Source organism: Saccopteryx bilineata, chromosome 4, assembly GCF_036850765.1.
Source record: "Saccopteryx bilineata isolate mSacBil1 chromosome 4, mSacBil1_pri_phased_curated, whole genome shotgun sequence".
Taxonomy (NCBI): domain Eukaryota; kingdom Metazoa; phylum Chordata; class Mammalia; order Chiroptera; family Emballonuridae; genus Saccopteryx; species Saccopteryx bilineata.
Genome location: NC_089493.1, coordinates 82,126,396 through 82,148,612, shown reverse-complemented (window position 1 = coordinate 82,148,612; position 22,217 = coordinate 82,126,396). Strand labels below are relative to the sequence as shown.

The window sequence follows — 22,217 nt, the reverse complement described above, 5'->3', positions numbered from 1 at the left end:
AGGATTCAACTGAATAGCATGTCACTTGAATTGCAACAATCTCCAAAAAGAATGGGATTAAAATATATTGAATTATATTTTGAAGAAATGAAAAACATTTCTTCTCTAAAGAATCATCACAATCCGTTTTACATCATGGATTATCTAGAAAAACACTTGTCCTGCTTTACAAGGGAATGAATTATCAAAGAACAGGAAGTCCCCATAAAAATACCTAAACATTGCCTGACCAGATAGTGACACAGTGGATTGAGCATCGACCTGGGATGCTGAAGACTCAGGTTGGAAACTCTGAGTGCAAGCTTAAGTGCAGGGTCACTGGCTTGACTGTGAGATCACAGACATGACCCCATGATTGTTGGCTTAAGCACAAAGGTCACTGGTTTGAAGCCCAAGGTCACGGGCTTGAGCATAAAGTCGCTGGCTTGAGCAAGGGGTTGCTGGCTCAGCTGGAGCCCAATGGTTAAGGCACATAGGAAAAAGCAATCAATGAACAAACTAAGGTGCCACAACTATGAGTTGATGCTTTTCATCTCTCTCTCTTCCTGTCTCTCTATCACTAAAAAAGAAAAAAAGAAAAGAAAAAAAACCTAACCATTAATTGCAATGGCCTTAATTTCTACTTCAGCAAAGTAAAACAATGCTATTGGCTTACTTTGTGGTACATAGTAAGAAGTAACCAAATATTCTGCATATGTAAAATACTGGGGAGGAATACTATATATTATTGGAACTAGTATAGTCAAGTCCTCATTATTGTGAAACGCTTTTCATGAAGCTAACAAAAAATAAATTTTGTGCCATGCATTTCAGCTATATCATATTTTTTCATTTAAAACGAATTCTCATAGTGGCAGTGTCATTATGAGTTTGAGAGTAATAAGAAATTATCTGAAATATACTATTAATAATTATCTGGGATTCAAAATTCATGTAATTCACTCTAAGGTCAAAAATAGAAATTGAATTATGCATTCACAAATCCGACATTGAATCACTAGACATTTCAGAAATCCAGATGTGGTACTTTATCCATTATTAGGAGTACTCCCTCTACCTTATTACGTAAATATAGTCGACTAAAAGAGCAGTCATTGAATGGTACTGATACTTAAAATATGCTCTTGAGTGACGTCACGGAAATGGCGCTGTGAGCAGCGCGTCCAACAGCTCTCCCCTAAATCACAACAAATTTATCAACTAGAAACAGAAAAATTTATCCTCGGAGCATTCCGGAGTTCCACACAAACTGATAGCGAAAGGACTGTTATCACTTGAATCTGAGAGACGAGGGTGTGGAGGAAGCTACCGCAGGGACATTCATTCAAGCCGCGAGGTTGTGCACCTGTGGTGAGTCAGCCCACACTCAGGAGCAGCCGTGCGCCCGGTAGGGTTGCAGAAAGAGCACCGCCCACACTCAGAAGCAGCGAGCAGCCGGCGGCACGCCCGGTCCGGTTGCAGAGCGAGCACCGCTAACGTTCCCAGCGGCCCGCACACTGCGAGTGAGAGTCGCCAGCCACCGGTGCCCGGAGCACCCCATTTGCGCGCGTGCCCTGGGCATTCCACACGCCCAGAGCGCCCTACTGGCCCGCACACCCAGGGTGCCCCATTATTCTGCGCCTGGTGCGATCCAGCCGCCAGCGGCAGGGCAAGCGGGAGAGGCACCAGGGTGGTCTTACCTACTTGGGAGATTCTCTCCGTGGGCGGGGCACCTCACCCAGCCATTCAAGCTAACAATCAAGCGTTGGGGGAGGGGCGCGTGCAGGCAGCCTAAAATACCTTCGGGAGCACAGCTGCGACCCAATCACTGAAATTAGCTTAACCCATGAAATCTGCGCACCCTCGGTTCTAATTGATAAGATCTCTCTCAGTTCAGCGACCCAAGACAAGAGGTGTGATATTTTTTAGTGCCTCTTGATAAAGGGGCGGGGGCAACTTCTGATTGATAGAGCCTCCATATTCAGGGATAAACGCTAACAAGAAGGACTTGGCAGATAATAAGATCTATACTACATTAGTTGCAAGCAGAGACTAGTGCCTCTTCTTCCCAGCAAAAACAGGCTACAAAGTGTGGAAAGCCTGGGTTGAGAGGTCCAACTGAATGATAGGCGCTGAACAGTCACCTTGACAACAATTGACTCCCACCCCCGCCTGATTACACTGGAGGCCCTGACTCTCAGAGCCTTTCCCAAAGCCTTGCACTGAGTGGGGATAGAGTGGGGATTTCCCAGCTCTTTGAGCCTCTTACTCCCCAGGCAGAAGCAGTTGCAGCCTTATAGCTGGATCACCAGGCTGCTAATTCAGAAAGGGGGGACTAGGAGAGAGAACCCAGGAAAGCAAACTCTCTCATCGTTGGACCCTGCAAACGCCAACAAGCCTTGACTACCAGCAAGACTAAAGCCAATTATATGACATTGCCATAGAATCCCATCAACTGCAAATCCCTACCTAAGTGTGACACAGGGGCAGAGCCTGGGGTACAGAGTCACCGACCAGGAAGAGGGAGAGAAAAGAAAAAGGAAGAAGTTAACCTCTCAAAATCAAGAAAAATCCACAGACTTTACAACTTGTTCCACTAATTTTTTTTTCTTGTTGTTTGTTTCTTCTATCTTATTGCCTTTATTTCCTCCACCTCGGTCCTTCTATTCTCTGCCCATCTTATGCTTCCCTTTTCTTGAACTACACTACCCATGAGTGTTACATTTTATTTCTCTTCTTCATCCTCACCCTCCTTTAAGGTTATACTCCAAAATACTTAACTCTCACTCTCTCCTCTTTTCTTTTTTGTTTGTTTGTTTTGCTTTATTTTGTTTTTTTTCTTTTCCTTTTTTATTTCTTCCTTCGTTTTTCTCTTTTTCTTATTTTTTCCTTTCTATTTGTTTTTTCTTCTCTCATTTTACTTTCCTCCCATTTAATCCTCAATCACGAACAAATTAGTTAATTTGGGACTCAAGGCTTTTTTTGGCTTTATTTTTCTTTTTTGCTTTTGTTTTTATTTTTTTCTTGTTTGTTTATTTTTGTGGCATTTTGGGTCCTCCCAACCCAAGGTCTCCATTGTATTTAGTCTTCACTCCACTTAATACAACAGATTTTTACTTATTATTTTTATTTTTTTTCTTATTATTCTTTTTTGGTCCTTTTTTCTGGTTCCCTTTTATCCCTCTCATTATATCTCTTAGTTGACCATCACTTACAAGCAAATCATCTTATGCTTGTCTAATATTTTCTTCCTTTTTTTTTTTTTTTTTGCATTTAATAGGTCCCTACTCCCTTTTTTTTGCCCCTTGAACTGTTCACCCCTCCATTATAGGCACAATATTTCCCTGAGGAGGGGAGAGGAGGGAAAGAAAAGAAAGAAAAAAAGGGGGAAATAATAAATTATTACTTTTTTTTTGTGGGGTATTTTACCTTTTTTTTTTTTTTTTTTTTACTTTTTACTCTTTATTAATTCTAATTAGTGCTATCAACAAGACCACCCTCAGATGCCGATAAGAAAGAGGAAATCGAATATTATGGAAACAAAAGAAAGAGAGGTAACACAAATAGATGTGGAAAAATCTATGGAGAAAAGACTTAACATATTGGAAACCTTGGAGCTAAATGATAGAGAATTTAAAATAGAAATCTTAAAAATATTCAGAGATATACAAGAAAACACAGAAAGGCAATATAGGGAGATCAGAAAACAACTCAATGAACACAAAGAATATATTACCAAGGAAATTGAAATTATAAAATCAAATCAAACAGAAATGAAAAACTCAATTCACGAGCTGAAAAACGAGGTAACAAGCTTAGCTAACAGAACAGCCCAGATTGAAGATAGGATTAGTGAAATAGAAGACAAACAACTTGAGGCACAACAGAGAGAAGAAGAAAGAGACTCAAAAATAATAAAAAACGAGAAAGCCCTACAGGAATTGTCTGACTCCATCAGAAAGAATAACATAAGAATAATAGGTATATCAGAGGGAGAAGAGAAAGAAAATGGAATGGAGAATATACTCAAACAAATAATAGACGAGAACTTCCCAAGCCTGTGGAAAGAACTAAAGCCTCAAATTCAAGAAGCAAACAGAACACCGAGTTTTCTTAACCACAACAAACCTACTCCAAGGCACATCATAATAAAGATGACACAAACCAATGACAAAGAAAAAATTCTCAAGGCAGCCAGGGAAAAGAAGAGTACAACATATAAAGGAAGGCCTATTAGATTATCATCAGATTTCTCAGCAGAAACTCTACAAGCTAGAAGAGAGTGGACCCCAATATTTAAAGCCCTGAAAGAGAGGAACTTTCAGCCAAGAATACTATACCCATCAAAGCTATCCTTCAAGTATGAAGGAGATATAAAAACATTCACAAATACAGAAAAGATGAGAGAATTTATCAACAGAAAGCCCCCACTCCAGGAAATACTAAAGGGGGTTTTCCAACCAGATTCAAAGAACAAAAGAAAACAACACCACAAGTAACAGCTCCACCAAAAACACAATAAAACCAAACTTAAACTGTGACAACAAAGGAAAAAAGGGGGAAGAGGATGGAGATTAACAGTAGCAAAGGACGATGAAGTGCAGAAATACTTATAAGATAGGGTACTACAATGAATATGGTAGGTACCCTTTTCATTACTTAATGGTAACCACCCTTGAAAAAACCACCACAAAAACACTTGACTTAAAAAAGGTAGCAACAGAGGAAAGAAGTATGGAACACAAACAAACAAAAACAAATGATAGAAAAACAAAAGAGAAGAATCAAACTAGATACAAAACTAACAGAAAGCAATTTATAAAATGGCAGTAGGGAACCCACAAGTGTCAATAATTACACTAAATGTAAATGGATTAAACTTACCAATAAAAAGACACAGAGTAGCAGAATGGATTTAAAAAGAAAATCCAACTATATGCTGCCTACAAGAAACACATCTAAGCAACAAGGATAAAAACAAATTCAAAGTGAAAGGCTGGAAAACAATACTCCAAGCAAACAACACCCAAAAAAAGCAGGTGTAGCAATACTCATATCTAATAATGCTGACTACAAGACAGAAAAAGTACTCAGAGACAAAAATGGTCATTTCATAATGATTAAGGGGAAGTTGAATCAAGAAGACATAACAATCCTTAATATATATGCACCAAACCAAGGAGCACCAAAATATATAAGACAGCTACTTATTGACCTTAAAACAAAAACTAACAAAAATACAATCATACTTGGAGACCTCAATACACCGCTGACGGCTCTAGATCGGTCATCCAAACAGAGAATCAACAAAGACATAGTGGCCTTAAATGAAATACTAGAACACCTGGATATGATAGACATCTACAGGACACTTCATCCCAAAGCGACAGAGTATACATTTTTCTCTAGTGTACATGGAACATTCTCAAGAATTGACCATATGTTGGGCCACAAAGACAATATCAGCAAATTTAGAAAAATTGAAATTGTACCAAGCATATTTTCTGATCATAAAGCCTTGAAACTAGAATTCAACTGCAAAAAAGAGGGGGGGAAACCCACAAAATTGTGGAAACTAAACAACATACTTCTAAAAAATGAATGGGTCAAAGAAGAAATAAGCGCAGAGATCAAAAGATATATACAGACAAATGAAAATGAAAATATGACATATCAGAATCTCTGGGATGCAGCAAAAGCAGTAATAAGAGGAAAGTTCATATCACTTCAGGCCTATATGAACAAACAAGAGAGAGCCGAAGTAAACCACTTAACTTCACACCTTAAGGAACTAGAAAAAGAAGAACAAAGACAACCCAAAACCAGCCGAAGAAAGGAGATAATAAAAATCAGAGCAGAAATAAATGAAATAGAGAACAGAAAAACTATAGAAAAAAATCAATAAAACAAGGAGCTGGTTCTTTGAAAAGATCAACAAAATTGACAAACCCTTGGCAAGACTCACCAAGGAAAAAAGGCACAGGACTCAAATAAATAAATCCAAAATGAAAGAGGAGAGATCACCACAGACATCATAGATATACAAAGAATTATTGTAGAATACTATGAAAAATTATATGCCACCAAATACAACAATCTAGAAGAAATGGATAAATTCCTAGAACAATACAACCTTCCTAGACTGAGTCATGAAGAAGCAGAAAGCCTAAACAGACCAATCTGCAGGGAGGAAATAGAAAAAACTATTAAAAACCTCCCCAAAAATAAAAGCCCAGGCCCAGACGGTTATACTAGTGAATTCTATCAAACATTCAAAGAAGACTTGGTTCCTATTCTACTCAAGGTCTTCCAAAAAATTGAAGAAGAAGCAATACTTCCAAACACATTTTATGAGGCCAACATAACCCTCATACCAAAACCTGGCAAGGATGGCACAAAGAAAGAAAACTACAGACCAATATCTCTAATGAATACAGATGCTAAAATACTAAACAAAATACTGGCAAACCGAATACAACAACATATTAAAAAAATAATACATCATGATCAAGTGGGATTCATCCCAGAATCTCAAGGATGGTTCAACATACGCAAAACGGTTAACGTAATACACCATATCAACAAAACAAAGAACAAAAACCACATGATCTTATCAATAGATGCAGAAAAGGCTTTTGATAAAATACAACACAATTTTATGTTTAAGACTCTCAACAAAATGGGTATAGAAGGAAAATATCTCAACATGATAAAAGCCATATATGATAAACCATCAGCCAACATCCTATTAAACGGCATAAAACTGAGGACTTTCTACCTTAAATCAGGAACAAGACAGGGTTGTCCACTCTCTCCACTCTTATTTAATGTGGTGCTAGAAGTTCTGGCCAGAGCAATCAGACAAGACAAAGAAATAAAAGGCATCCATATCGGAAAAGAAGAAGTAAAGGTATCACTTTTTGCTGATGATATGATCCTATACATCGAAAACCCGAAGGACTCCACAAAAAGATTATTAGAAACAATAAATCAATACAGTAAGGTCGCAGGATACAAAATTAACATACAAAAGTCCATAGCCTTTCTATATGCCAACAATGAAATATTAGAAAACGAACTCAAAAAAATAATCCCCTTCACGATTGCTACAAAAAAAATAAAATACCCAGGAATAAACATAACAAAGAATGTAAAGGACCTATATAATGAAAATTACAAAGCATTGTTAAGGGAAATCGAAAAAGATACAATGAGATGGAAAAATATTCCTTGTTCTTGGATAGGAAGAATAAATATAATCAAAATGGCCATATTACCCAAAGCAATATACAAATTTAATGCAATTCCCATCAAAATCCCTATGAGATTTTTTAAAGAAATGGAACAAAAAATCATCAGATTTATATGGAACTATAAAAAACCCCGAATAGCCAAAACAATCCTAAGGAAAAAGAATGAAGCTGGGGGCATTACAATACCTGACTTTAAACTATATTATAGGGCCACGATAATCAAAACAGCATGGTATTGGCAGAAAAATAGACACTCAGACCAATGGAACAGAATAGAAAGCCCAGAAATAAAACCACATATATATGGTCAAATAATCTTTGATAAAGGGGCCAACAACACACAATGGAGAAAAGAAAGCCTCTTCAACAAATGGTGTTGGGAAAACTGGAAAGCCACATGCAAAAGAATGAAACTCGACTACAGCCTGTCCCCGTGTACTAAAATTAATTCAAAATGGATCAAAGACCTAAATATAAGACCTGAAACAATAAAGTACATAGAAGAAGACATAGGTACTCAACTCATGGACCTGGGTTTTAAAGAACATTTTATGAACTTGACTCCAATGGCAAGAGAAGTGAAGGCAAAGATAAATGAATGGGACTACATCAGAATAAAAAGTTTTTGCTCAGCAAGAGAAACTGATATAAAAATAAACAGACAGCCAACTAAATGGGAAATGATATTTTCAAACAACAGCTCAGATAAGGGCCTAATATCCAAAATTTACAAAGAACTCATAAAACTCAACAACAAACAAACAAACAATCCAATAAAAAAATGGGAAGAAGACATGAACAGACACTTCTCCCAGGAAGAGATACAAATGGCCAACAGATATATGAAAAGATGCTCAGCTTCATTAGTTATTAGAGAAATGCAAATCAAAACTACAATGAGATACCACCTCACTCCTGTTAGATTAGCTATTATCAACAAGACAGGTAATAGCAAATGTTGGAGAGGCTGTGGAGAAAAAGGAACCCTCATTCACTGTTGGTGGGACTGTAAAGTAGTACAATCATTATGGAGGAAAGTATGGTGGTTCCTCAAAAAACTGAAAATAGAACTACCTTATGACCCAGCAATCTCTCTACTGGGTATATACCCCAAAACCTCAGAAACATTGATACGTGAAGACACATGTAGCCCCATGTTCATTGCAGCACTGTTCACAGTGGCCAAGACATGGAAACAACCAAAAAGCCCTTCAATAGAAGACTGGATAAAGAAGATGTGGCACATATACACTATGGAATACTATTCAGCCATAAGAAATGATGACATCAGATCATTTACAGCAAAATGGTGGGATCTTGATAACATTATAAGGAGTGAAATAAGTAAATCAGAAAAAAACAAGAACTACATGATTCCATACATTGGTGGAACATAAAAATGAGACTAAGAGACATGGACAAGAGTGTGGTGGTTACCAGGGGTGGGGGGAGGGAGGACATGGAAGGGAGGGAGGGAGGGAGAGAGTTAGGGGGAGGGGAGGGGCACAGAGAACTACATAGAGGGTGGCGGAGGACAATCTGACTTTGGGTGAGGGGTATGCAACATAATTTAATGACAAAATAACCTAGACATGTTTCTTTGAATATATGTACCCTGATTTATTAATGTCATCCCATTACCATTAATAAAAATTTATTTAAAAAAATATGCTCTCAAAAGTTATATAAACTATTTTAAATAGTTTCATAAAATAGTTTATAATGACTAGACAATTCCCTAGAATTTAGAAAGCGTCCACTGAGTGTCATCCTCACCAAACATGCTCACTAGGCTTTATCATATAAAATTTCCAGATACTGGCCTGACCTTGGTGGCGCAGTGGATAAAGCGTAGACCTGGAAATGCTGAGGTCACCGGTTCGAAACCCTGGGCTTGCCTGGTCAAGGCACATATGGGAGTTGATGCTTCCAGCTCCTCCCCCCTTCTCTCTCTCTGTCTCTCTCTCCTCTCTCTCCCTCTCTGTCTCTCTCCTCTCTAAAAATGAATTTTAAAAAAATTTCCAGATACTAAAAAAAAAAAAAATTAAGTCCATACTGCAGCAAGAGTATGAAGAACTATGGAAGGAGGTCTGGGGGTGGGGGAGTATGGAGGAGACAACTGGTAGATTATCTGATATGTTTGACCACTTCCACAAAAGATATGATAAGATAGTTGACAGTTCTGATGATGTATATACCTGATAATCAGAAAATTAAGTAAAAGCAAAAAAAAATTATGAACTCTGTGAACAAAAAGCTATATAAAAAGAAAGGAGAGGTAGTGTTTCAGAGAGGTAATAGAAATTTAAGCAAAAAAAATAGACAATTATTAACTCTAAGACAAACAAAAAGTTGTACAAGAAAGGATACCATAGGATACTACTTGCTTTTGCTTCAAATAATATTTACATAGTCATCATAATATGAATAATAATAACTGAGGTAACTAAAAATTATCATATACTATTTTGGAAAAATGAGAGGAGAGAAAAAGGATGTTTGGAATAACAAAGTTAAATTATTAGCTACTATCATAGGAAGTCAATATATAATTGATATAATAATATAATATTATTAATATAAAATTAAATATCATTGAAAATTGATAAAAACTGATAAGTTAATAAAACAAGTTATTATAAAACAATAGAGGCAAATAGTAGGAGAGAAAGCTAAAGTAATGAAAAGTGGTTGACTCTGGAGAATAAACTAAGACTCTGGAGAACAAGTGAAAAGATGGGGAAGGATGGGGCAAGGAGCTGCCATTTTTGTTTAAAATATCTCATCACAACTTATCTTTAATTATTTTATTACTATAATAAAAATTAAAATTAACTTAAAATTTTAAAATAAATTAATTTATATGTATTCAATTTTTAATAAAAATTAATTTAAAAATAAAAATCTGAAATATTAAATGAAAATTCCCAACCAATTATATCTTTGGGCATCAGAAGCAGATTCATGGAGAATGAAATTAATATAATCTTGGAGCAAGGGAGAGTAAGAAAATGAATATAAAATTACAAATAGAAAATAGGTAAAAAGCAAGGCTTTTTGTGGGGTGTTTTGTTTTTTTTTTTTTGGAAGTTGAAAAATTCACAACAAATTACTGGAGCCTTAGAAAGTCAAGTCCATTTCTTACACTATCTCTTGAGGCCATTTACCAGAAATGTTTATACATAAATGTTTCCTGAATGCAACCTGGCTTCCCTTCCCACTTGAGGCTCATACAAGTAAAGGGTTTTCTTCGGGATGCCAAGCTTGACAAGTCTCAGATCATGATATTGTCCTGTTGGGTGGTTCTACCTTTACCCCCAAGATCCAGAAACTCCTAAAGGACTTCTTCAATGGAGAAGAGTGGAATCAGAGCATCAACCTAATGAGACTGTTGTTTATGGTGCAGCTGTCCAAGCAGCCATCTTATTTGGAGACAAATCTGAAAATGTTTAAGATTTGCTGTCCCTGGATGTCACTCCTCTTTCCCTTGGCACTGAGACTGCTGGTGGAGTCATGACTGTCCTCATCAAGTGCAATGCTACCATTCCCACCAAGCAGACACAGACCTTCAGCACACACCCCGACAAGCGGCCTCGTGTACTCATTCAGGTCTATGAAGGTGAGCATGCCATGACCAAGGATAACCACCTGCTTGGCAAGTTTGAACTCACGGGCATACTTCCTGCACCTCACAGTGTTCCTCAGACTGAAGTTACTATCTATACTGATGTCACTGCCCTAGATAAGAGTACAAGAAAAGATAACTATTATAGAATCTCATCACTAACTGAGTGAGGAAGAGATTGAGTCCGTGATCCAGGAAGCTGAGTACAAAGCTGAAGAAGAAGAGCAGCAGGACAAGTATCTTCTAAGAATTCACTTGAATCCTACGCGTTCAACATGAAAGCAACTATCAAAGATGAAAAACTTTAAGGCAGGATCAATGATGAGGACAAACAGAAGATTTCTGACAAGCGCAATGAACTCATCAGCTGGCTTGATGAGAACCCGACTGCAGAGAAGGAAGAATTTGAACATCAGCAGAAAGATTTGGAAAAGCCCCATCAAAACCAAGCTGCACCAGAGCGTAAGAGGCATGCCAGGAGGAATGCCTGGGGGCTTCCCTGGTGGTGGAACCCTCCGTCAGTAATGCCTCTGCTGGGCCCACCATCAAAGAGGTTGATTAAGCCAACCTTGAGCACAGATTTAGCATTATTCCACACAAAATACTGAAGGACCCAAATTTGTAGCAAATTCCGTGGCAGTTTTAAAAGTTGAACAGACGTACAGTAAATAACTGGGCATCTTTGATATTTGAATATGGATTATGTGCTCAGGGAAAGGAAATCATGCACTGTGTAAGCACTGTATTATAAAGTGGAAAATGCAATATCTTAAATAAAACCATTTCAAATTGGCACCAAAAAAAAAGTGAGGGGCCTTCAGTGGCTTCATAGCAAATCTGCTTCAGGGTGCTCCAAGATAAAGCCTAACACATCTGCCATCTCTGCAGACACAGAAATAAGCTCAACTGCAATCACCCCGACCCTCTGGGGAAAGAAGCCTGATGGGAAAAGAAACACAGCCTAGAACCTGGGCTTTGGTCCAAGCTTTGCCACCTCGTGCGCATCACCTAAGAAACCCGTTTCCTTCAGCTGGGAAATGAAGACTTGAAAAAGATGACCTCTAAATTTACTTCTAGCTATAAAATCCTTTTTTATGAATAAATATTCTAAAATAAAAAGTGCAGTATAAGGATAAGCTGTTCTATCCACATTAGAATGCCACTTAAGCAGAATTTATGAAAACCGTACTAAAAAAGTGAAGTTTTTCTTTAATTTCTTCACAATATATTAATCCTGAACTCAAAAATAAATAAATAAATAAATAGTCTCTGGTCTCAAAATGTTATAAGAAAAAGTGAAGCAACTATAATAAGCCCTCAAATTAAATTTAATTAATTATAATGTTTCCGGGTGACAATATATTCAATAGACCAGAACCCTCAACACAAGTCATCCTTCTCACCTTTTGATTCCCTGCAGAGCCTTGACCACAATATGAACTCAGCAAATCACTGTTGTGGGAATCGAATTGAGGTTGAACAGTGTTTGAAATGGTTAAGTACTACATTATTATAAGTTTGTACATATGATGAACTGGACTAAACTAGGACTTTATCACAAACATCCCTAACTACCCTTGATAGTTAAGGGGCTATAACACATAGCCTTCATCCAGATTGCTTTGAAACTCCCGAGCAAGTGAGCTCATAACTGAACGACTCACTGTGCACGCACAGTCAAGTGAGCATCTGTTCAAGCATTCACCTCAAAGTATGTATTTTTCACGCCAGTTCTAATTTACCCGTGTTTCATAAACAAGTTCTTATTCATGCTATTCCTGTCCTTCATAAAATTCAACATAGTGCATCTCAGTCTTCATTTTCCCAGACAAGAACCCAATCTATTTTCTCTCCATATATGAAAACCCATCTTCATTTTATTAGCCTTTTTAGGGACCTTCTTTCTTCTTTTAGCCAAAACACACACACACTCCATAGTCAAAGAGTAAATGTATTGGATTTTCTCATCAGGGAAAATATATAGAACGCTTCTAGCGTTATTTCTCCTGTATTTGGCTAATCTTTTTGGCACATTAGGTGATATCTTACAAAAGAGTAATAACATACATTTATTAACCACCTATTCTGGCGCATATTACATGTCTCAATTGCTTTCATCTCCACAGAAAACCTATGAGGTAGGTCAAATTGTTATTCCCCCTGTATAGATGAAGAAACCGAGAACTTAAGTAACCTGTCCATGACCCTATGGCTGCCACAGGGTGGACCTGGGATTTAAATCTAGGTCTGGGTCCTGAGTGTGTGGGCCTAACTATTTGGCTATAATAGCCTCTTACTATAAATGAGTTCTCTGGCTACCATTCTCTAAATATCCTTCTCCAACTGATATTCATTTTTCTGTCTCCTCTCTCAGTTATAAAAACCCTTGCTGTAGAGTATTTCACTTCACTTTAGTTTTTATTACTCAGACTGGCTTAGTGTCTCATGCAAACTTACATAGTGCCTTCTCTTTTGGTTTAGTGCAGGAATAAAAAAGAAAAAATTCAATCCCAGTTCCATTCCCAGTGTGCATACTGCGTACACTTCTCCACCCAGAAAAATACCAAATGCCAGATTGGTGTAGGAGCTAAATCTGATGAGGAGTTTAACTTGCAATTGCTGGAGATGGATCACAAACTATAGACTACCTAACCCTCATCAATGCCTCCCCTCCTATGTTATATATCTGGAGTTTCCCTAGCCATGAAGATCTCCAGTTATTTGGGCACTAAATTTATTGACAAGGCAATTAAGATTATGTCTCTGGTGCAGATAATCAGAAAGTTCACCACTATAAACTAGCAGAGGCAATCTTGTCCTTTGATGTAAGCTTATGTTTAAATGTTGGGTGGGGTTTTTTTTCCCACAAATGCTGAGTTCCTAAGAACCCGTCCTATAAAGCCAATATGATTATCACAAATGAGAAAAGGGTGGAAAGCCAGAATGTCCTAAATGTTTAACAAGAGTATAGATATAAATAGCTCTCAATGACATCAAGTTCTACTTCAAAATAAGCAACTAGAAAGCATTCCACCCTTTGCTTAATTACCAAGATACAAGTTTACAACTCTGTGTTGCAGCCACTGCTGGCAACACCTAAATAGCAATTCATTTTAGTCAAGGTTTTTAAGCCATAAGGAACAGAAATCCTTACTTAAAAAAAAAAAAGGCAGACAATGAATTCCTTTACTTTTTGCTTATCTGGGAAACTATTGATATCTCAGGTGGTAGAGGTGAGTGTTGTAGAATCTAAGAAGTCACCTCATGGATACCAACAAGCAGGAAATTAAGTCAGGATAGAACTTCGGGGTTTGGGGCTGAGAAACCACCAGGAACCAAAGTCATATGCTTCATCCTTTTCTTTCTGACTCCCTGTGGTCTCTTAACCCACTGTCTGTCTGATGCCTCCTCCTCCCTGCAAACCAGCTTTCTCTGTTCATTGATGGTTTCTGCTCTCTCACAACCTCAGCTTGACTATGTCGCATGAATTGACTTTGGTCTTCATTCAACATGACCTTAAGAGTCTGGCAGCCACCAACGACTGGCAATGGTCTCTATGTTCACTAACTCAAATTTTCAAGCAGGTTAGGAACTGACAATGTCAGTTTCATGTGTTCACCACTAGTCCAGTCACCTGCAGTGAGGGTCACATGGTATGAACATGGTCATCCAAGTCCGGGCTATTGGCAGGGCTATGGGAAAGGGAGATCTCCCAGAGAAGGAGGCATAAGCTGAGCAGGGACTCCAAAATAAATTTACCACATTGTTAAACTGTAATTGCTATGAAGTAAATAACTATCAGGAGGAATCTAACACTTAATCAAGTTCGATAGCCACCTGAAGGATTAACAATCAAGGTGTTTCCAAACTTCACCAAAGTCATTCGATCTGAGCACTCATTGAATAGTTAATTGAGCTATAAAAGCATAATTACTTGTCAGAGAGTATTCACTTGTGGATAGAACAATATGTTGGACACTCAGTTGGACTACAAAGCAGCACTATCAAGTCAGTATGCTCCCAATAGGCTCATATAGGCTCAATAGGTTCCTATCACTTGCTGTAGCCTTTGAAATTAAATAAGTCTAAAAATCATGGGGTACAATGACTGATATTCATGTGAAAGTCTCCATCAATGGTGTTAATGATTCAAAGAATGAATGGCTTTATTCATCCTTCCCTTCCCAGCTCCTTCTCTCCCATTCTGTTCTTACATTAAGGTTGCCCCAATCACAGAAAGGAAAGTTTGGCAGGTATAATGATCTTAGGAGGCCACACCAGGGACCAATGGTCCTAAGTGCCAGGAAAGAGTTGGCATATTTTTACCCAGAATAGCCAGGGATCTTCTGGCCAAAGGAGAATCTGAACTCTAGTCAAAAGGGAAGCAAAGGCTATTGCCAGAGAAAATATGTAAAACATTAGGAATGAGAGTGAGACAAGGCTGTAAACAGGAAAGTGTGTCAGCCCCAGGTCAGAAGCTGGATGCATCTGTGGATAGAATAATATGAAGTGAGTGAAGTAGTTCAAGGCAAGTGGCTCTGAAGTGAATTCGTGAATGCCATGGTGGTATTGGAAGCCTGCTCTTGTGTGGGGCCTGGATGCTTCAGTAACCATGTGTAGTAGGATACTATCCAGGCCCAGGTCACTGATCTTTCCCGAACAGCAGGGCGAGCCAGGGCCTGATGGGTTTCCCTGGTGAAAGACTGCTGCGCCCCTGAGCATTCTGTGATGGTTCTTCTCTGCTCAGGTGCCAGAGCTGGTCTACAAGCCATCAGGAGTCCAGGATTTCTGTCTCTATCTACAAGGACAAGATGGGTGGGACCCCAGTGTACAAGGGAAGAGTGGCATGGATGGGAGGAACCAGAAGTAGGATATAGGATTCTCAATTCATCCAACTTGAAAAGGAGCAGGAAACTCAGCTGTGGTTGTTAACAGAGTCAGATCGATGCAGATGTGCTCAGAGCAGACCTAGACCAAATTCACTATTTGATCTTTGATAAGATGACTGGTGATATGGGCTCTAACTTTTCCATTTGGTGGGAAAATTATCATTTGAGAATTGCCAGCAACTGCTGTTTCTAGCAACAGAGACAGCAAGTCCTCCTCTATCAGATTCCCCTCATTCTGAGAAAGCTGGGTGAATGATCCTGTTCTCACATCTACCACTTCCTTCCCAGAAACAAGGCTTGGGTTCCAGCTCCACAGCTGGAAGGAGGCAGGCACCCCTACCGACACCCTCCTAAGCAAAACAAAGCTTGGCCACGAGGTTGTTGGAAATGAGGTGAGCAAGTCTGGACAGAGCACTTTTTCTGGTCACGTGGGCCGGACCTCCCCCTCCCCCCTCATTCCCTGGGAAATACATCCAGTATGTCACTTTTAGATCAACTAACCCCCACTGCTATGCAGATTGCTGGTCTACTGGATAGTAACAGTTACAAGATCATTTGCATAGTCTTCCCTGCTCTTGGTTTGAAAAGTCAATTTTTACTATAGAGATAAATTGAGTCATGATGGGGTCAGAAGTCAAGAAGACCATTAGCTATTTAAATGCTTTCCTGGGCCAGAGTCCAGATCAAGCCTCGCCCTTTGATAGGAGGTCAGTTGGGAGATGAGTCAAGTTAGAAAAATTCAGTATAATCAGAACCTAGACAACATCTGTATGCCCACAGGGCTGCCTCTCTTGAACTTGAAATACTACTTCTCTTGACATTGCCTAAACTTCCCAACTGAAGAGAAGGTGACCTCAGAACTCTGTTTCCGGGATCTCCAACGTGCACCTTCTAGGCTAGCCTGTGGAGGGGGTGCTGTGGTCCCCACAGGGTTACACACCCCGCAAAGGGCTCATTTAGAGCCAGATCAAGGGAGTGTATCCAGAAGGTGTTAAGGAACATGAGTAATCACCACTCACATCCCGTCCAGGATGTGCACAGAGGAGTTCATCTGCTGCTGCTAAAACAAGGCGGAGCAATCACACAGCCTAGAAGGTAGTATCTGGGCCTCACAGGCTTGTTAATGAATTGGACAGGCCTCCAGGCTCTGATCATGAGCACTAATGCTTTCCAGAGACACGAGCGCTTGACATGTAATCAATGCCACATTCATCAGCTGCTCCAAGGACAGCTTTTCTTCTGCCTCTTGCTGTGAGAAGTATCTCACTATTGTAACATTATCTGGACCTTCACTGAACACTCAGCTGAACCCCACCCATACAAGGGACCCTTCACAATGATGCCCAACCCTTGGAACTGGAAAGGGAAACTGAGTATTTCCTTAAATGAACTAGAAGTGCCCTAGCACCACAAACAAGCCCGGGCCCAAGCTGCACTGACATCAAAATGCTCCAACAGAACCAGATTGAGTTTATCCATCACCGAGATCTGTGCACCTGCCTGCTGCTGGGCTGAGGGAATCTGGGGTGGCTCGCCTGCCCCCACAGCTGTGGCTCCAGGTATCACGGCTGATGCCACCACATGGCCCCTATGTCACCCACAGGCACAGCCTGCCCCTCTTGCCTCCCGTCTAGGACGTCCCTGTTGCTGCTGAGATGTGACTTGCTAATGAGGTGTGAGATGGTCAACTGGCCATTTCTGGGTTTGTGCAAAAGAAGTACAAGTCTGCCCTTGGAGTCGACTTTGACCAAGAGGGAAGAGGGGCCAACGAATAAAAAACCCTTTCCCTTCCTTCCCCTGGAAGGACTGCCCTGAAATGCAGTCACTTGTATGAATTCCCTCTGAAGATGTCCCGCAAGATCAAACAATTAGCAATATTCGCTAGCAAGCAGTGGTCAGATCAAAATACATCTCTCAGATTCCCCCTCCTTCTTTGTCCCCCTATTTCCTCCACTAATGCTTCTCTGGTGTTGATTTTGTCAAGTAACAGCATAGCATATAAGCTTCTGCCTCAGGCTCGGCTGCTCCAGACCAAGACGGTCACAATAAGCAGCAGCTTCCAAGTCCCAGCAGGGCTCTGGAAGCAGTAGCTTGAGCTGCACAGGGTGGGCACAGAGCCCACGCTCCACCCCAGCCTCTGCAGGCTGGTCAAGGCTGGCAGGAGGGTGCTGGCGGGGCACAGGTGCTGCAGGACCCCAGCCAGCACCATCAAGGCCACAGGAGGGAAAGGGAAGCTTCAGGATTCTTGGGACTCAGACTTAATAGCTGGTTCCTACTGGCACTGCTGGGGGTGGGGGCAGCAGGGCACTGCCCAAGGGGTACAGTCAAAAGAGAAAGTCCCTTGGAGTCCTGCAGGACACTTGATGGGGATGGCCAGAGGGAACATAGCTGTTGGGAGAATAAGAATCAGAGCCAAGGGGAGAAAGCCAAGGTCAGTTTCAGTTTGAGTGTCAAGATAAACAGAACTAAATACAAACACAAGGTGTAAAAGTTGTCATGGTATGGTACTTGGTACTAAGGCACAGCCACTGCAAAGATGAGAGGCCTGCCCTCATTCGGGGTGGACAGAGCACAGACCAGGCTTGGGATGTAACGGAGTTCAGCGGGAGCAGAGCTGACTGCGTCAGCAGGCGCAGAGGGACCACAATGAGGGGCTAGGCGAGCCAAGCAAATCTGTGGCATTCCTGCACATCTTAGATGTGTCTCCAGAACCCCTTCTCCATGTTGTTTTCCCACAGCCATTTATACTCCATTTGGCCGAGTTCCCCAAGTTAAGTGTTCCTTAGGCTGTGTGTGTGCTATCTTTTAGGGGAAAAAAAAACCCAGAAACTCCCAGATGGAGAGGATATACCCTTAACAACAGCATAGGGTAGTAGAGGGAGGCTAATGTTTCTAAATGAAATCCCAGCCCACTCACTCCCCAGCTGTTCCATTTGGGCAGATTACTTGACCTCTCCAAGCCTCAAATTTCTGAACTGTAAAATAGAAACAGTAACAACTAGCTGACTCCTAACAACTAGCTGTGAGGAATACAAACAACTAACAATTTGCAATGAGCATGAGATCAAGTGTGAAGCTGCCTAGCACTGCATCTGATGCAAAGTAGGTAGAATTTTTCTTTCTTTTTCCTTTTTTGCTTTTCTCTCTTCTTTTCCAAGTGAGAGGAGGGGCAACAGACTTCCGCATGCACCCCAACCAGAATCCACCTGGCAACCCCTGTCTGGAGCCGATGCTCTACCCATCTGCGGCCATGCTCACAACTGAGCTATTTTTAGTACCTGAGGGGAGGCTTCAGGGAGCTATCCTCAGCACCCAGGCCAGTGTGCTCAAGCCAATTGAGCCATGGCTGTGGGAGAAGAAGAGAGAGAGCGAAGAGGGGAAGGGTGGAGAAGCAGATGGTTGCTTCTCCTGTGTGCCCTGACTGGGAACCTGGGACTTCCACATGCCAGGCAGATTGATGCTCTACTACTGAGCCCACCAGCCAGGGCCAGAATTTCTTTTTTTTAAATTGAATGTATTGAGGTGATACTGGCTAACAAAATTATATTGGTTTCTGGTGCAAAATTCTACAACACATTATCTGTACACTGTATTGTGTGCCCCCCCCACACACACACACACACTGCAAGTCAAATCTCCAGAATGCCAGTAGTAACACTTAAGCTTCAGTTTGAGAAGCTGACAGCAGTAGTGGCTAGATGACCACTCTTAGGCAGTACACACTGAAGTCTGTACATTCTAAGTTCAGTTGGCCCCTATCCTTGAAGGTCTTGCTAGGGTACCAGGAATAGAGACTCACAGGTCATCTCACAAATATTCGCCACGAGTCAATAGTCATGTTTACTCCAGTGGATTAGTCGGGGGCTACAGAGGCCATTAGATGCCAGAAGCTGGCACACAAGAGAGAAAGGTGGAAGGTGACTTTCTCACCCCTGCAGGAAGGTTCACTCTTCTGGAACACAGAAGAGTGTTAAGTCCTCAGTACAAGAAAGGACCCACAAAGGGGCTGGTTTCAAGATATTTTTATCTTTGTTCAAAATAAATCAATGTTAGGGCGCAAGATGAAACTTGTGAAGCAGAAGTATAGGTGAAATGGGTTTATCCCTGATTTATGTGCACAACAAAGGCACACAGAGAACACTGTTCCCCTTCAGCAATCCGAAGATTGCTTTTTCTGCACCCTTCCCTAAGGCATCCGAAGACCTCATGCTGTCTCTTCAGCCCTCTCCACCACAGCACACCCACCTCATGAAGTATATTCAAGTCTAATGTTTAAAAATGTCCTATTGCCCTCACATCACAACTTACCTATCCTGAGATGCATTTCCTCATTACCATATGTAATGCCAGTGGCCAAGGCCAGGCAGGTCCACACTGGATTCAGGTAGATAGTAGAGAAATTGTGAAGCCGGAAAGTGTTGGGCCATTCCCATTTAATAGATTCTCACAACAGCAGATGAGCAAACAGGCAGGGGAAAACTGCTTCTCAGGCAAAGGAACAGCAAAAATGGTCCCTCACAGTGGTGAGCTTGTAACCTACCATCTGCAGTCTGCAATCCACCCTGAAGGTAAGCACCCATAGCCTTAAACAGACTATCCACACGGGGTGCTGCCGTGTGCTCACACACTGATCAAGCAAAGTGACTGCAGCCGGTAAACCAGCGAGCAAGCCTAACGCAGCTGCTCTCCCCACACGGTGCCTAAGACTAAGAAATCGAGGTCAATACAAAACCCACCCAAGGAACAAGCTTGCGTTTTATGAGAGCCTCTTCAAATCAGAGTGACTTAATACAAAGAGATGATTCTAAAAATGGAAATCTGAGCCCCGTAGCTGGTTGACAGAAAGATATTTGGGAGGTACCATTTTTAGCACCCTCAGTTCAGGCCACGCAGTTGGGCCCGATCTAGTTCTACACATGATGGGCCCTGTCAAATCTCATCAATCCTGATTTTCCTCTTGGGTGTAAATCTAGTGCCAGAGAGCTAATTCCACATTTAAACTGTTGATCAAGGAAAGCTTTTTCTGGTCACACACAGGCGACCTGTAGCTTTTCCCAGGGCTGAGCAAGTGCTCCTGAAGCTTTACCCTGTCTAGACATGTATCTGAAACATCTAATTACCCCTGTACATTCTGCACAGCACACAAAGCCCAACGTTATTACATAAACATGGAGCTCCCTATGAATATCGCTGCTCAGTGAACTGTCCTTTTACATTTGCCAATCTGAAAGTGAAATCATGCTACCACTGATAATAAGGATAATATACTGTGAACAACAACTTCCAGGTTCTGCTGTGAGCCAAATGGTGGGAATTCAATTCCCTAGAAATCAAACAAAGAAGCCATTTAGTGAATTAGATCCAAATTCAGAAGGATCTAAACAGATTAATGCATATTCTCTGTTAAATGATACTTAAATTAAAATTTTTAAATGTAAATTTTTCCTTTCCACATAGCAAGAGGCTACACAAGAGAGAGAACTCTCTCCACCCCCCTCCTGGTCATCAGGTCCCATGTTAGGCAAGTGTCCAGACAAGCCCTGGTCATTAGTCGGTTGCACTGAGGTTGAGGCCTGGAGCAGACAGGGTTTACAGACCTCAGCTGTCCACCATGTGCCAGGAATGTTGACATACACCATTCCATTTCATTCTCTCCACTATCCAATGAGGTGAACTGAGATATCATTCTCCACGTTGAACAGATAAAAAAACTAAGGCTCAGAGAAATTGCATATCTTGGTCTAAGGCCCAGAACTATATAGTAAAAATGAAGGAAGAATATAAAGTCAGGAGTTTTCATAGTCCGGTCTTCACACAGATGCTCAGAAGAGTTGACTAGGCTCCACTTCCCAGGGAAGCACGCTGGCAGCTGCACGGCACCAACACGCCCCCTTCCACACGCCATCTTACATCCGAAAGTGTCACACAGTCAGAGCCCGTTCACTTCACAAACCCAAGACAGAAGTCTGAACGAGAGAGAGGCCCTTTCTTTTCTGGTGGGTGCAAGCTGCCCTCTGCAGCCCCCCAACCCTGGAACTTCAGGTTCCATTAGCACAGCACCTGCTGTGTCTGCCTCCCCTGACAGATGGTAAGCTTCTCACGGCTGGGCCAGGTCCTCCTCATATGTCCCCAGGCCTACTGCACCAGATGGACACAGGCAAAGGTTTGTTGGTCACATCAAACCTTCTCTGAGTGCTCATCTGCCTTCTGCAGTAACACCATGCTCCTAGACACTTCACTCAGTGGTCTTAGTCTGTCCCTTGACTAGGCAGTGGTCTCACATTATGGCCCAGCCCTTCTTCTGTCCCCTGCGTCCTGTTCTCTCTGGACCCTGCTCTCCCCACAGGGCTTTGGAAGGTAATGGTTTAATCAATTAATGAACCTTCACTTATGATGGGAGCAGACAAGATAATGTTTTAACCCCGGAAGAGATCCCTAACATTTCAGATCCCATCAAGCACAGGCAGACAG

At 41.0% G+C, this 22,217-nt stretch overlaps 1 protein-coding gene across 3 annotated transcripts in view; it reads right to left on the bottom strand.

Annotated features, from left to right (window-relative positions):
- The window catches only part of FSIP1 (fibrous sheath interacting protein 1), a 285,720-nt gene that overhangs the window by 41,292 nt on the left and 222,211 nt on the right, over positions 1–22,217 (bottom strand). The gene's annotated exons all lie outside the window — the stretch shown is intronic.